At 52.6% G+C, this 15,946-nt stretch overlaps 2 long non-coding RNA genes across 6 annotated transcripts; one reads left to right on the top strand and one right to left on the bottom strand.

The window, feature by feature from the left end:
• The first annotated feature begins 850 nt into the window (after positions 1-850).
• On the top strand, positions 851-10,825 carry LOC125936754 (uncharacterized). Of its 5 annotated transcripts, none has more exons than XR_007462111.1 (5): positions 851-1,607; positions 5,738-5,826; positions 6,396-6,506; positions 10,522-10,596; positions 10,738-10,825. It is a non-coding gene; the product is annotated as an uncharacterized LOC125936754 (long non-coding RNA). The 5 variants fall into 5 exon arrangements; XR_007462112.1 differs by lacking the exon at positions 851-1,607 and adding an exon at positions 4,711-4,944; XR_007462110.1 differs by lacking the exon at positions 5,738-5,826.
• Positions 9,760-13,261, bottom strand: LOC125936755 (uncharacterized). The gene is made up of 5 exons (XR_007462113.1): positions 12,949-13,261; positions 12,729-12,845; positions 12,157-12,234; positions 11,021-11,188; positions 9,760-10,056 (listed from the first exon to the last, which is right to left on the bottom strand). It is a non-coding gene; the product is annotated as an uncharacterized LOC125936755 (long non-coding RNA).
• Positions 13,262-15,946: the final 2,685 nt, after the last annotated feature.

The following is a 15,946-nucleotide window of genomic DNA, read 5'->3' as shown; positions in this document are numbered from 1 at the left end:
GGAGTATCCCTGACCAATCCCTCCTTGTCCCCTTACAGCGAAACTGGGCTTTACTGGAATATTACACGTCAGCGTGAAGGGTGTGAGAGAGAAGGCGCAGGCTCGGGAGGGGAGGGGAGAGGGGAGGAGAGGAGGAAGGCTGCAAAGATGGAGGCAGACAGAGACAGAGAGAAGAAGAGAGACAGAGACAGGGAGGGAGGGAGAGAAATCGCTCTGGGGAGAAAGGGAGAGACATGTGTCCCCTACAGAGACAGGCTGGTGACAGAGACACAAGCTCAGGTGGAAGATCAGGGGGGACACAGAATACGGGGGCAGAAAGCAGCACACAGATGTAAGTGGGGTGGGGGGCGGGGAAAGGAGACACGGGAGCGGGACACTGGCAGAGTTGGAGGAGGCCATGAGGCCAGAGGCCCACAGAATGGAGTTGACACTGACTGACAGGTGGGGTAGGGAAGAACCATGGGAGAGAGACACAGGTGGATGGTGACACACGGCGGGGGGGGGGGGGGGGGGGGGGCAGTGGGAACAAGGAGACCGGATGGGCCTGTGCCACCCTCAGGCTGAAGGCCAGCGTGTGCTGGGGACAAACGCGTGGCTCGTGTGCAGGATGGCATCTGATGGAGGGAAGTTCCTCGTCCCCAGCCCGGGCCCTCTGGCACCTGCCTCAGGCCCATGATTCCCGTTAAGCCCTGCTGACCTTTGACATCCGGGGGGAATGGGGGCAGAGGGCAGAGGTCAACAGAAGGACCTGAGTTCAAGCATCGGCTCTGCCAATCACCACCACGTCACCCTGGGCACGTCATGCCGTCTATGGAACCTTGGTTTTCTCACCTGCATGGTGGGGGACGGTGATACCCAATCGCGGGGCTGTTGTGCCGCCCGCTGTGAGACACCCGCCCGTAAAGGCCTTGCCACAGCACCCAGATCGCTACCCTCACGGGAACGGGGGTAGACGTCACCCATGGTGGAGTCTAGGGCTCAACTGCGATCCTTCTGTAGACCTCAGAACTCACCAGTCAGGGCTGACCCTGGGGACCTAGGTGTAAAACCCCTCCCCCACAGGCACCCCAAAAGGGGAAATCTGAGGAGGGAAGGGAACAGGAAGTTTTAGTGGCTGGGAGAGATTCTGAAAAGGCTTTCCCAGGCAGCCCTGGTGGGTACAAGAGGCAAGGGCAGTTGGATTCACCTAACTGGCCTCCACCTCCCTGAAAGGGGACGCGGGAAGAAGGGGCGTGCCCTGGCCCACGGCTCCCTGTGTGACCTGGAGCCCCTCCAGGACTTCGTCTGCCCGTCTGACCAAGGGTAGCAGACGACAGGCTCTGAGAGGGCCTTTGAGGCCCTGACCCTCAGGGTTCTAGGAGCCCGTCATTGTAAGCAGCCTGACCTGGGTGGGGTGGGGGTGGGGAGGGTGTTCCCGGCTCCCCCTCCCCCACAGACTGCAGCAGGAACCAAGGCCCCAGCGCCTTCTGAAGGCTCGGTCACAAAGCACGGTGGTCGGTCACCGGTTACCACATAAGCCAAGCCCTTGATCTGCTGTGTTTGAGGAAACTCTTTGTTCCTTTCAAGCCTCTATTCTCTCAGCTGGGGCTGGTGCACAGACCGAAGCAGTGAGTTTGCTCTTTCTTCCTTTTCTTTTTGGATTTTTAAAAATAACCGGCTTGTGTGTGCAGGCAGCATTCCAGAATTGGGTTCCCAGGCTGGGGTTCAAGGCCAGGCACTCCAGCAGCCCCTCGCTCCCGGGAAGGCCTGGGCGGAGGGAAAGCCAAAGGGCCGGGTGAGGGGGCAGGGCATTCAACCTGTGCCCCAGAGAGACTCAGGTTCGGGAGCCAGCCCGGGAGGGCCCACACTGGTGCCCTCCCACCGGCTTCTGGACTTTAGTTTGTCGAGTGTAAGAGCCAATCGTGGAGACAGCTGCCTCTCTCCCTTGCTGGGTCCGTGCCAGACATCGCTGATCGATCGCCCTCCCCCACGGAGCTTGAATGAGCCCTGAGAATCCTTTTCAGCACGGTGCTCTCTCTGGGTGTCTACCACCAATAGGATTTGGCTTGCAAACAGACCTACCTTCCATCCCGGGACATGGTTATCTCTGAGAGGCCAACACAAAGTAGGCACTCGATAAATATTTGTTGGATAAGTAGACTTTCCTTTTCTTTTCTCTCTCTCTTTTTTTTTTAAATCTTTACGGCACGTCAGCCACTATTTTCGAAGCACTTGCTAGGCTGTGAACAAAGCAGAGTTCCTGACCTCCATCCAACATGTGGGGGAGACAGACAATAAGCAAATAAGCAGAGAGAACTACATCGGATGTCAGGTGGTGAGCAGTGCGATGAAGAAATATGAAGCCGCGTAAAACAATGGAGAGTGACAGGGTGTGGGCGTAGGCGCTCCTCGTAGGTAAGGTCATCGGAGGAGGGCTTCTGGAGCGCGACACTGGAGCAGAGACCTCGGCAAGGCGAGAATCTCTGAGAGCCCATCCCTCTGAGGCTTTGAGGCTAAACTGGTTTGACACTAAGATACTAATCTGCGTTGTGTACAATTCCAGAATTCCACGACTCTAAGAACCTCTAACTAAAATTACACATTTCTACTGTTCTCGCCTCCCATGGAAATGATTCTAGAATTTTGTGATTCTGAAATGTTAGGATTCACTGAAGCATCTTTTTGCTTGAATAGACCAGGATTCATTGCCTACCCTCTCCCCGCTACCCCCAGGAAATGGAGCTGAAAATAGAAACCGTCAAAACAACAAGCCATTCCAGCTCTAAGTGCCATAGTAAACAAATGGTCCAATGTTGCTCCAATGGGTTAATTGCAAGCCCATTCATGAGGGATCATCAGTTGATGGAGAGGAGGAGTGAGCCCCTTGGGAGAAGGGGTGGCTTGTGGCCGGCCCTGGGGTGGGGCAGGTCTGTACCAGCGGCCAACGCTCTGGATGTCTCGCTCTGGCCCCTTTGGCTTTGGGGATCAAAATGGTGGACATCTTGACGAGGAGTGTAAAGAGAGGCCTCTCTGAGGAGGTAGCATTAAAGCCGCACCTGAGGACTGATAGGATGCCAGGTTCACAGCCGGAGGGGAGAACAGTCCCAGGTAGAGAGAACAGCAGATTCAAAGGGCGAGAGAGCTTGGCTGGTTCCCAAAGCAATTGGAGGACAGGAAAATGAGATGAGATCAGAAGGGCAGGAAGGGGCTGGATCCTACAGGGGTTTGTCGGCTAGGATTGGGAACATGGAAGCTACTGGAAGGTTTTAAACAGTGAGTGATGTAATGTAATTCCATATTTAAAAGATCCTGGGTGCTCTAAGTACAGCGGACTATGGGGGGGTGGGGCACGAGTGGAAGCTGGAAGGCCAGTAAGAGACTGCGGTGTTTGTCCCCGGAAAGAGTGGCAGCGGCATGGATTTACATGGTAGCAGGTGGATCCATCTGTTCACCCATCCCTTCTTTCTGCCCTCCCTTCCTCATCCCTTCATCCATCCATTTATTAACCGAACACTTATTAAGTGTCTATGGAGAGCCAGGCACAATGCTGGGCTTATAAGGACGAATTAAACGTGGTTCCCGACTGCAAGGAGCTCACAGAACGGCAGGTCCCTGAGCCTGCAATGTAACGGTAACGAATGTCCCAGTGCAAAGTACCCCGCGGGCTCATGGGACGTGATTCACCGAGCCCGGGATGTTGGAAAAGGCCTCGTGGAGGACATGTCGGTGTTTGAGATGTTGGAAGGTCTGAGATGTTGGAGGGGCAGCTCGGGGAAGGGTGAGGAGGCAGCACGAGTGAGTGTCCTGCAAATATGTGGCTGTCCAGGTTGGTGGGATCAACGACCAGGTGCGTGGAGGGACACCACGGGAAAGGGGTTCTGGGCCAGCTTGGGGAGGGGTGGGGACACATGTCTGTGACTTCCTGCTCAGCTCCGCCTGCCCCTACCGGAGTGGAGTAATTTAATTAAGTACCAGCCCTTAAACAAGATGCAGCTGTTTAGCAGATGTTGCCTTTCACCCCAGATGGAGGCACATCTTGGCGACGGGCACAGCGTTTCCAGGGCGCCTAATTTGTAAGGCTGCGGAGAGGAAAGAAATTCAAGATGCGGCCGTTATTATTTAATGGCCATCGTTCATGACACACACACACACACACACACACACACCCCAGCACCACAGCCACATGGCCACCATTCCTGTTGGCTCGGAATGGAGACAGAGGCAGGCCCCGGGGAGGGTGATTTGCTGGTTCTCAGAGAACAAGAGAAGAAAAGCGGAGGAAAAGGTCACCAATCTGCAGAACCCCCAAGAACGTTTATGCGAGTGGGAAGCAGCGACTTATCCCTCATTTTGCGCGAAAGGGGCACAATCGGTAACCACGATCTATTGAACTCTAACTCAGGAGCCAGGCGCTGTGCCAGGTGCTTACACATACCTTGTCTCTGCCTCTCTAATCCTCCCAACAGCCACGCTCGGTCCTACCTCAGGGCCTTTGCCCTTGCTTTCTCCCCTGGCCAAGGAACACTCTTCTTTCACAGGCCCACAGGGCTAATTCCCCAAAGACCTTCAGGCCTCACAATAAATGTTGCCTCCCCATAGAGTCTTTCCCTGACCAGCCTACATAAAAGGCACCCTTCTCCATAAGTCTCCACCCCTTACCTTACTTGCTTGCTTTTCCTTTTCCTTCATTACCATATATATATATATATATATATATATATATATATATATATATATCTTGTGTCTGTTTCTCTCCTCTAGAGTTTAAATTTCCAAGGGCAAGGATTTTTGTCTGTTTTATTCCTTGCCAGCTCTCCAATATGCACAAGAATGCCTGACTCAAGACAGAATCCTATAAATATTTGTTCAATGGGTAGAGAAATGATCAATGGATCTCACCGAACATATAAAAAGATTGTCAGGGAGACAAAATTACTCTCCCAAGAGTTACACATCCGGCAAGGGGTGAGTTGGGATTTGAGTTTGGGTCTGTCCCTTTCCTAGGGACTTTTCCTTCTCCATAGCACTTATCACCGCTTATGTATTATTTCTGGGGCTGTGTTTGGTGTCTTTCTCCTCTCCCACCAGAATGGGGGCTCCAGTGAGAACAGAGTTCATGTGTTTTGCTCATAGTTGTCTCCCCAGCACCCAGACAGAGCTCCCCAGCACCCAGGAAGCAGCTCATAAATATACGCTGAGCGACACTTTATTCTCACAAGAAATCCTGCAAAGTATGTTTCCTCTGTGCTATTTTACACATGGGGACATTGAGGCTCAACCAGAGAAGTGATTTGCCTTGCTTAAGGTCATCTGGCTAATGAATAGAGAGCTGGGATTTGAACCCAGGCCTCCTGAGCTCATTGGTCATGGAGAAGGGGACCCCCATTTAACGCTTGCTGGTTCGACCCACCCAAAGGCAACAGCTGCTTGGCCGAAAGCTCCACTCACAACCGACCAGGGAAGGCATTTCCCCCTCAAGGTCAGCAGTGTCAGGGCCGATGTGAAACTCACCCTTAATGCACAACTCCCCAGTTTCGTCCATTTAAGTAAAAACTTTGATGTTATTTTAACCCAAATCCCCCGTTGACTTCAATGGAAGCTTTGAATCCACGAGGAAGGTCAGACAGTGTTTTTGGAGGTAACATGGGCACCCAATGGAAATCATATTAGCATACTCATTATCATCAGGGCCCTTTGAATGTGTTTTTTAGCTGCTCCCTTAAAGTTGACTTGGTGACAATGGATCCTTTCTGTTCAGGAATCACTGGGCCAGAGTGGAGCTGTGGTCGGCTCCTGTGTGCTTTTCTGTGCTTTTCAAATGATGACAGTGAACCCATGTTGCATAAGGTAATGGAAAGAACGCCATCCACCAGGCACCCTGGTGGTGAATGAAGTACATTGTCTTGGTTTGAAAGAAATAACTCTTTAAGTCACTTGTGCTGGGACCCCAGGGATGGGCTCAGGTAACAAAAGGTGTTGCTAAACGGCCTTCCAAGAAAGCTGGTCCCTGTTAACGGGAGGCCCCTGGGCGCAGAAAAAAAAAAAAAAAAAAATCAGGGATTGGCCTTGGTTGACAAGATGGTTGTTCAACTTGAGAAAATTCCAGAATTGCCTGGGGAGCATTTACTACACCCAGTGCCCAGCGCCCCCACATCAGACCATTTGGTTCCAAATCCTGGGAAGTGGGGAGACCAGAAGGCATCAAAGGTTTCTAAGTGTCCTCAGATGACTCCGGTAGGCCAAGCGGCAGCTAGTAAGTAGAGCTGAACTGATCTCTTGTCAAACCAGAAGGGAGGGGAAGAGAGAAGTTGTGGGTGGTGACAGTGGAGAGGGAAGGGCGATCGGAAGTCCTCTGGGGATGTGTCCGGGAAGAGGAGCTTCGGAGAAGACACCCTGGTTTTTGTTTCTGCTCTTAGGGAAATGTTCAAACTACGGAAAAGTGCAGAGAATCGTACGACGACCCCACTACCTGGTACCAGCCTCATCAATCACCAACACGGAGTCCCTCCGGTGTGAGGGGGTTTAAGGTGCGTGTTGCAGGCCGGTGGGGCGCCCCAGCTTCCCTGGGAGCCTCCTGGAAAGCCCACGCTGCTCATCAGTGATTCCGTGACAGCAGATCCTTGGCTGGAACACAGAACTCCAGCGCCGAGTTCTTGGGCTGGAACGTGATTTGACAGGAGAGCCAACAGCTGGGACACAGGACTTTTGTATTAAGGCAAAAACAGTTATATTCAAAAAGAAATTGCCACGCATTTGTCCTAATCCCTCCTTGACTTGTCTCCTTGGTTCTCTTGTTTGGGGATAGGGCCTTGGGGCTTACCCCTAAAAGGATCAAGGAGGTGAGTGAGTAGCCTGGGAACACCCGGAGGGTGACAGCTGGGCCAGGGTGTCTCCAGAAAGTCCTACTTTGTGTGCTCCTTTGTTCTTCCGACAAAGATTCACGGAGCACCTGCTTCATGCCAGGGGTCGTGTTCTAAGTTGTGGGTTCACGCAGCTCACACAGTCGAGTGCAGGAGATGGATGGTCAACAGAAAGGACAACGGGCAGCAAGTCGGATTGTGACATGTAGCACTCGTGCTACAGAAAAAAAAAAAAAAGCAGGGAAGTGGATGAGGGCGGCTGGCACTCGTTAGTAAGATGCCCAGGGAAGGGCTCTCTGCCAAGGTGACCCAAAGAAGGTGAGGGAGGAGCCAAGAAGGAGGAGCATTCGAGGCAGAGGGAATGGCATATGCAAAGGCCCAGTGGTGGGAACATTCCTTCCAAGAACAGTGAGCATGTTGTGTGGCTGGAGCAGAGGGACAGTGGGGGACGGGGCTGGCAGGTGATGCCAGGGAGGCAGCCGTGGGAAACCGGTGAGGCCAGAGTGGCAGACCATGAAGGCCTGTAAAGACCTTTGTTTCTCCCAAGTGAGGGGGGAGTAATTGGTGGGTTTTGAGAAAAGGGATTGGAAGATCTGGCTTTTGTTTTCATGGGACCCCTCTGGCTGCTGAGCGCAGAACGATTATAGAAGGTGAGCACAGAAACTGGAGAAGGCTACTGTGTTCATCCCAAGGAACAGGGGACCGAGGCCCAGATCGGGGTGGTCAAGGTGAGCATGTCTCTGGAAGCACAGAGGTGGTCGGTTTCTGGAAATGTTTGCCGGGTAGAGCCAACAGGATTTGTTGGCTGAAAGAATGTTGGAGTAGGAGACCAGCAGGGGGGTCAGGATGACGCCAAGGTGTTTAATCTCAGCAACTAGACAGGGAGGTTTGGCATTTCCTGAAATGGAAGTCCTGCACGGAGGGATGCTTTGGGGAGGCATGGTGGGAAGTTGTGTTTGGAACAGGTTAAAATTGAGGTGCGTGGGCAACACAAAATGCATATGGACGTATGAACCTGGGGTGCAGAGGAGCGGCCTGCCCTGGCGTCCCGCCGCCCAGATGGTGTGTGATAGCCTGATCATAGGCAGGGGAGTGGACCAAGCACAGACCTGGGCCTCTCGTGAGCCAGGCACCGGGCCAGGCTGTGTCTTCTGGCCTCCTCAGGCCAGAGTCACGCCTGGGGCTTACACGGAGGGGGTTACTGCCCCCTCCCCATTGGCCACTTCCCATTATTAGCATTTACCCTGAGGTTGAAGAGGAAGGCTGATCCAGCCTGATTTAGGATGAAAAGGGCTGAAACTCTCAAGTTAACTGGAGCCGCGGGAGCTGTTGTCAAACTACGTGCAGGGATTGGAAGGCAGGAATTCTGAGCGCTCCTCGCAGAAGGTGGTTTAGCCCCCGGGAGACCATTCAGGACCCAGGGCTCAGGACCCAGGACAGAGCTCACTCTCCGGCCTCCTAGGCAGCAGGTGTCTGCGGGCCTCCACCTCCCCTACCGTCTCCCCTCTTCCCTCCTCTCCCTGGAGGTTTGGGCTTCCTCATTAACCCTGCGCCTTCATACGGTCTTGGCACCATCCGACCTGGCCTGGTCTTCCAGCTTTTGTGCATTTGACCCAATTCTCTTCGACCCAAACCCCAACCGGCAGCCCGGATGGGTGCCGATTGGTTTGGTTAATGCTGATTGGTTTGGTCGAACCACCCTCAGCTGTGCTGGGTGGAGCTTTTGCCCCAGGCTATATCATTGGTTAGCCTATCTCTTGGCAGCCTTTGGGTCAGGTGACTTCTCCTGCTCCAATCGGCTGTTGGGGCACTTACGGAAGTGGATACAGACTCTAAGAGCCACCGTGGCAATGGCGATAGTAATAACAGCCGCGTAAGGTATTGATCACGGTGGACTCTGGATCAGGCAGTTTGGGTTCAGGTTCAAACCCTGCCCCTACCACTTACGGTGACCTTGGGCAGCTTTCAACCTAACCGTGTCCCCATCTCCTCCTCTTTAAGTGGAGAATAATAACGTTAACTACGTCTTAGGGTTACGGTGAGGACTACTAAACTAGGCAATGAAACATCTACAGGACATATGTAATTAGGGTTGCATTCAAAAATGTAATTAAAAATGTAATCACCGTTGTCATTACTACTGGTCGGACAGTTCTTCTGCCCTTAAGTGTTTTAAAGGCACGTTCTCACTCAATTCTCCACAAAAATGCCAATGCAACAGGCTGTGTTTTTAATCCCACCTGACGAACGTGAAAATGGAGGTACAAAGGAGTTATGTGAATTGTCCAAGGGTCCCTCAGCTAGTGAGGGGTAGAGCCGGGTTTATAACCCAGGTTTGACTGGCCCTTGACTCAGAACCATTGCTCTGAATCATCATGTCTCCTGACGGGCGCATCTATGTGTAACTGCCCACTGTGGCCCACTTCTTCCGTGAGGCTGCGGGTAGGAGCCCCCCCAGAAGGGGCAGCACTCTGCCTGAAACTGCCCCCAGCCCCACCCCAGCTCTCCCTGCCCTCCAAAGAGACAATGCAATCTGCTGAAGTGCGTTCTGCACAGGTCACCAGCTCTGATCTGCAAAGGCCGTTCCTATCCCTTGTCCTGTGTGGTCCCTAATGCCTGAGTAAGTCAGCAGAGCAGGGATTATTCCTCCCATTTAACGGATGCAAAGACTGAGACTCACCAAAAGGGAATCAGGATTCGAACCCAGGTTTGTCCCTTTCCCTTCCTCTATCCTCCCCACGCCCTGCAGGGCAAAACTGAAGCGAATTTGGGAGCCACTGGATGTTCTGGAACTGGGTAAAATTAAGGCGAGAAGAAACTGGGATTAGAGCTGAAAGGCGCCTCCTTGCACTGGGCCCACAGAGGCCAGGAGGTCACTGGGCCTGTATCCTGACCACTGCTTAGCAATGTAGCCAGTTCTACAGTCTCCTACTCATACTCATGGTCCAGAGTTCATTCAGGGTATAAAGAAAGTGGAATGACATGAATTTCTGGTGCCAGCTTAGTTTAATGAAATATGCCCACTACCCCGGCCAAAGGATCGCAGGAAGGAGGGGGCATCTGCAGGCTCATGGCTTATGTTCACCTCTTCTGGCACTTACATTCCAAGCATGGGCCTTGTCCGTGCTCCAGGGTAATTTCCAATAAATTTCCAATAAATTTCCAATAAATGATCCCGGGCTGCACATGTGTGGGTGCCTCAGCACATCCCTGGAATCTGACAGACGAGGATATGAATCTCCACCTTGCACCTACTCACTGTGTGGCCTGGGGCAAGCCACTTAACCTCTCGGGGCTTCTCTTTCCTCATATATGATCCTTTCTCATTGGGTTACTGTGAGGACAGAGTAAGATATATTCATATGGTGCTTGTTAAAGTGCCTACGCATTTATTGTTATTTTAGGCATTAAAATCCCCTGGTCCCCCCCACAAAAAACTTCAGAACTTGCTGTTGGCATGGGAATGATTAAAAGATTTACCTTTTAGGAACATAAAAAAAAATAATTAAGAAGGAAAGGTTATTATTTTGGTGACAGCGTGGAGGATGTCGCAGGAGGGACAAGAATGGAATTGAAACATGTCTGCTAAGTATGTGTTTGGCTACTGGTAGCAAAAAAAAATCCAACAGTGCGACAGATTTCTAGTTTTTCCTCAATATCCACTCTCTCCTTTTGTCAACAGAATCCCTAATTTCAGCAGGACATGTGGCAGCCCAGAATGAAGATTACACTTCCCTGCTTTCTTTCCGAATCCCAGGTATGTCCATGTGAGTTCTTACCAGTGAGAAGTGTTTTGTGTGGCTTCTAGAAAATGTCTTAAAAAGGAGAATAGATATCTCACTCCTCTCTTTCTCTTTGCTGGCTGGAATTTGAAATATGACGACTGGCTCTCAAACAGCCATGCTGGACTATGTGATGAATTAAAGATGGCTACTGATTCTTTGGTCCTTCTTCCTTCAAGAGGAAGAGTTTGTTTGGACTTCCTCTCTGCTTAAATCTGGGCTGGCCTGTGACTTATTGGACCAACAGAATACAGTGGAAATGATGCTCTGCCAATTCCGGACTTTGTCCTTAAGGCAACTGGCAGATTCTGCCATGGTCTCTTGGATCCATGGCTGCCAAGGAAAAGGTCAAACCACTCTGCTGGAGAGACCCCCCCTGGAGAAGCCCTAAGACCTTACGGAAAGGAATTAGGGACCCGGCTGAGCTCAGCACTGCAGTCTTCCCAAACCATCTTGTTCCTCCAGATGAAACCAATCATCAGCTGAACGCGGCCAAGTGACTAGTCAACGCCCATGGATCAGAAGGACCGCCCAGCTGAGCCCTGGCCGAATTTCAGGCCCGCAAAACTGTAGAAAATAATAAACATGATTATTGTTTGGGGAGTGTCTGCTGGGTACCAATACGTAACCAGAACAGACCATGAGATAGAAGGTATTTGTTGAGGATGCTGTAACAATTACACCATCTGGAGGCCTGGCCGCCTCCGGATATTTTGTCCTACATGAAAAGTAGACTCTGTTTGTTTAAGCTTTGATGATACCTTGGGTCGTGGCTCATGGCCTCAGTTTCCCCACAATTATTCATTGGAGCATTAACGCCTGCCCTGTTACCTCCTTTTGCATGTAATACAAACAGTGCATATCCAAAAAGACCATGGGGCGTGCCCAAGTCATTATGATACATTTCATGTGTCCGTAATCGGATACGAACTTGTCAGGGGGCCAACTGCGATGGGTTTTGGAATCAGATATGTTGGGACTGGAGGCTCAACTCTGCTACCTTCTAATGTGAAAAATCAGACCAGCCACTGAATCTCTCTGAGCTTTGTTTCCTCATCAATAAAAAACAGACGATGCCTACTTCCCTTGTAGAGTCTGTGTGAGGATTAAATTAAATGAGATTAATCCATCTGGCTGATAAACGCTGAATATCCCCTATGTGCTAGGCCAGACCCACTCCTGATATTGGTGGGGTCTGGGCTCCCCCCCATCCCCCCAAATCTAAATGTTTAAACATTATACATCAAGCTAATATATTGTTTTTAACATGTTCTATCCTTCTCCTCGATGAATGTAAGTAACCTCACAACAACCTGGAAGGCCAGGTTCAGTTTGGAAACCTCAGACCCCCCAGATGTGCAGAATGGTGGCAGTGGGGAGGGCTGGCCCCTTCCCTTGTCATCCCCAGCCCCAGGCCGCTCTGTGCAGACCCCACATGCATGTGTGTAGACACCCCATGCCTTTACAAGCTCCCTCCACCCCCATGCTCCTTTGCCTACCCCCCAGGCCTAGTGTTCTGCCTCCAGAGAACATACCAGCAAGAGGCTTGCACAGGCCCTGGAAGCCAGCTTGGAACCTTTGGATTTCAGGAATCCTGAGAACCCAGAGTATGTCTAGAAAAGAGATAAAGGCTTGGGTGGCTATCTCCCCTTGGTCCTGGGGGGGTCATACACAGCTGGAGGAGGGCCAGAGAGAGGCCCTTTAATGCGTGAGGACAAGGGTAGGGTCCCCCTTGCCTGGATCTAAGGGCCAGGTCAGGCCTATGCTGGTGGGGCTCATCAGCAAATGAAACTGGTAACAAGCCACCTGACCCATTCCTTCAGTCTGGGCCTCAGTGTCACCTTGTCTATAAAATGAGGACTTAGCTGATCTGATACCTTGGTTGGAGACCAAGGGCTGGTGAATGTCACCAGCAATCTCTTAGAGGCCAGGAGATCAGAAGGCTAGGGGGCGGGTTGAAGAGCTAAGCGACCAATTTACGCTCTCCGTCCTCCCTGTGGAAAGAGCCCTCCTCTAGCCTCAGCACTCTCTTTCTGAAGTCATCATCCCTCCTCGCACAGCCACAGTGCGAGTGATTACGTGGCCACACTTGGAGCCCAGCTGTCACCTGCAGTCCGAATCTGGTCTCCACCACGTACTGGACGCTCGAGGAAATGGGGAAATCGTTCAACTGCTTCAACTTCTCATTTCCCTCCAACAGGCGATTCAGCCTCCATTTTCCCATCTGTGAAAGGGGGTCATGCTCTCCCTCAGGTTTGCTGTGAGCTTGGGGCCGACACAGACACGACAGCATTCAGAAGGGAGCCTGGCACAGGCTGTACACTTACCTGTGCTTCTATTATGTTACCACTTGGTGTTATTTCAAATGATCTTGTCTGTTTTCTCCTTTACTTGTTTACGGTCTTGGAAACACAGACGACCCACAGGCAGCCCTGTCTGCCCCGCTCCCCGCCGCCTCCCGCGCGCGGCGCTTGCAAAGACCGAATTCCAGCCGGCGGCTGGGCCCTGATGCACGCCACCTCCCGGTGCAGAGGGGGAAACTGAGGCAGGGGTGTAGCGCCTGGGAGCGAAGGGCCGCAGGGACCAGCCCCGCCGCCCGCCGCCCGCCGGGCGGGCACAGAGACGCGCTCTGAGCGCGGGTTGCCGCAGCGCGGCGTTTCTGTTCCTGGCGCGTGTGTGTTTCAAGACGCGACCCAAGCGACCGAGGAAAAGAGGTCTCCGTCCCGGTGCGCGAACAAAGGCCTGTGCACGCAAACAAGAACTGCGCGCTTGCTGAAGGGCCTGGTTTGCGGAGCGCAGCGTGCGCCCCGGCCCCCCGCAGCCGCGCGCCCTCCTCGGGCCCGCTGGGGGCAGCGGGGCCGCGGGCACAGCTGGCGGGGAGCAAGCCGCGGCCGGCTCATCTAGGCTATTCTCGGGGAGGGGGGGGGGGGGGAGGGCTGAGACGCAGGGCGCCTCCCGCTCCTCGCCTGTCCCAAGGGGGCGCGAAGGTCACACGGCCCATCTCCAGGGGAAAGCACCTCCCTGAGGGGTGCGCGCCGGGCACGCAGACGGGACTCGGGAACGCGGCCTCGTGCCCCTTTCCAACGCTCTTTCGCGGCCACCTCTCCGGTGCAATCCCTCTCGGCGGCCCGCGGAGGCAGGATAAGTTAAGCGGTAAGAGCTGGGAGTCAGGAGCCAGGGAAATCTGGATTCGAACCCAGCTCGCCACTTGCCAGGTGTGCAGCCAGGTGCAAGTTGCTCTGCCCCATGAAGCCACAGCTTCTGTAAAATGGGGATAAGACAGCCCAGAAGGTCCTTAGGTCAAGGGCACAAATGAATCCCTTCATTCGTCCTTACAGCCACGTCTTCAGTTTACAGAGGTGGAGCAGGTTCAAGGTTGAAAGGGGCTTTTTCAGGGGCGCGCGGGGGGCGGGGGGGTCAATGGCAAACCCTCCAGATCTCCTGAGTGTAAGGATTGTTGGTCTCGGCAGCCTGAAGGGCGAGTTCTCCGGCAGGTTTTATACAGCTGGGTGCAGGTGGAGGGCAAGGTCATCTCCCTCCACTCCCCCCCTGCCTCTCGGCCGCGCACCCTCAACCCTGCCCCCCAACCCCTACAGAGGCACAGGCTTCCCCTGGGGACGCTATGGGAACTGGATGGATGATCCAGTGCCTGGAGGGGGTTTGGGGATGAGTTTTGGTCCCAGATCGAAACCATTTATTTTTTCTATCGTTATTGTTGATATTATTATATTTCATACGTAAAGCCCGAGCCCTTTCGGGAGGAGCCAGCCAGCCTGCTATGCTACTCGGGCCGACCTCCACCTCTCCGCAGTTCCTGCCCGGGAAGGTAGCCTCCTGCTGCCCCCTAGTGGCAGGCGCGGTCGTGGCGGCCTGGCCGGGCTCGCAAACAAGGGAACCGCAGAAACAGGCTTCCCTTAGCGCGTGGTGGAGGCTGTCCGCGGGGAGGGCGGGAGAAAATGCAGCCTGGCTCCCCCGCCGCCCTTTGTAACCCCGCGGATCTGGGGAATCTTGCGAGTGGAGAATAACAGGCCGAAATGGAAAGGCACGGGAGGTTGTTGGGGTTTTTTTCTTTCATTCTGCTTTTATTTATTTTTGAATAGACAACACGTTTCCACGTCTCAAAAGACAAAAAAGATCGTAGAGTGAAAAGGGAGTGTCCCTTCCACGGCTGTATCCAGCAGCCAGTTCCCCTTCTGAGAGGCGGCGATTGTCACCCGCCTTGTGTATATCCCCCAGCAGAAAGTCTGTGCAAATATAAATATTTCACAGGATGGGTAGCTGCCTCTCTATGCTCCTCGGCATCTCGAAGCTTCACTTAGAAGATGTATCATGGGATTTGTTCCATGGCGATTCATACGGAGCGGCCTCATTCTTTTGAACAGCTGCATAATATTCCGTGGTACAGATCTCATAATTATTTGATCAGTTTTCCACGGATGAGCCTTTAGGTTGCTCGTAATCTTTTATAATCATATTGTTGCAACAAAATAACCTTGTACACACACCATTGTGCTCCAGTACGAATGCATCAGTTAGCTATTAGCTGTCTAATAAAAAGCTTTTCTTATGGTTCATATGAGTCACTTGTGGCCCTGCTGATCTGGGTAGGGCTGAGCTAATTTTGCCTTGTCTCTCTGTGGCTGGAGCAGAGGGCAGGTCTGCAGGTCGTTGTCTAGGAGGAAGGGACTCAGTCACATATCTGGTGTTTGGTTGGCTCCTGGCTGGGCTACGAAGGGTGCTTGGGCAATGTCTCAGTCAATAGTGCAAGGCCTTTGAAACTCCATGACTGGTACCACATTCTGTCCCCATTCTTTCAGCCCAAGCAAGTCACAGGCTAGCCCAGATTCAATGGGGAGATAGAAACCAGCTTTCCAAGGGAAGGGTGGCAAAGTCGCATTGCAAAAGGGATGATGCATGGGACGTGAACTGTTGCGGTCATCGAACAATATGTTTAAATAATGTTTCTAGGGGCGCCTGGGTGGCTCAGTCGGTTAAGCGTCCGACTTCAGCTCGGGTCACGATCTCACGGTTTGTGAGTTCGAGCCCCGCGTCGGGCTCTGGGCTGATGGCTCAGAGCCTGGAGCCTGCTTCCGATTCTGTGTCTCCCTCTCTCTCTGTCCCTCCCCCGTTCATGCTCTGTCTCTCTCTGTCTCAAAAATAAATAAACGTTAAAAAAAAATTAAATAATGTTTCTATTTTACAATAGTTAGATTTACAAAAAAGCTGCAAAGCTAATACAGGGAGTTCCTATATACCCCTGTACCCAGGTTCCCCCGTTGCTAATATCTTATATCACCGTAGGACACTTGTCACCACTAAAGAACC

Source organism: Panthera uncia, assembly GCF_023721935.1.
Source record: "Panthera uncia isolate 11264 chromosome A3 unlocalized genomic scaffold, Puncia_PCG_1.0 HiC_scaffold_11, whole genome shotgun sequence".
NCBI lineage: Eukaryota > Metazoa > Chordata > Mammalia > Carnivora > Felidae > Panthera > Panthera uncia.
Note: the sequence above shows the minus strand (reverse complement) of the source record. Positions and strands in the feature narration are given on the sequence as shown.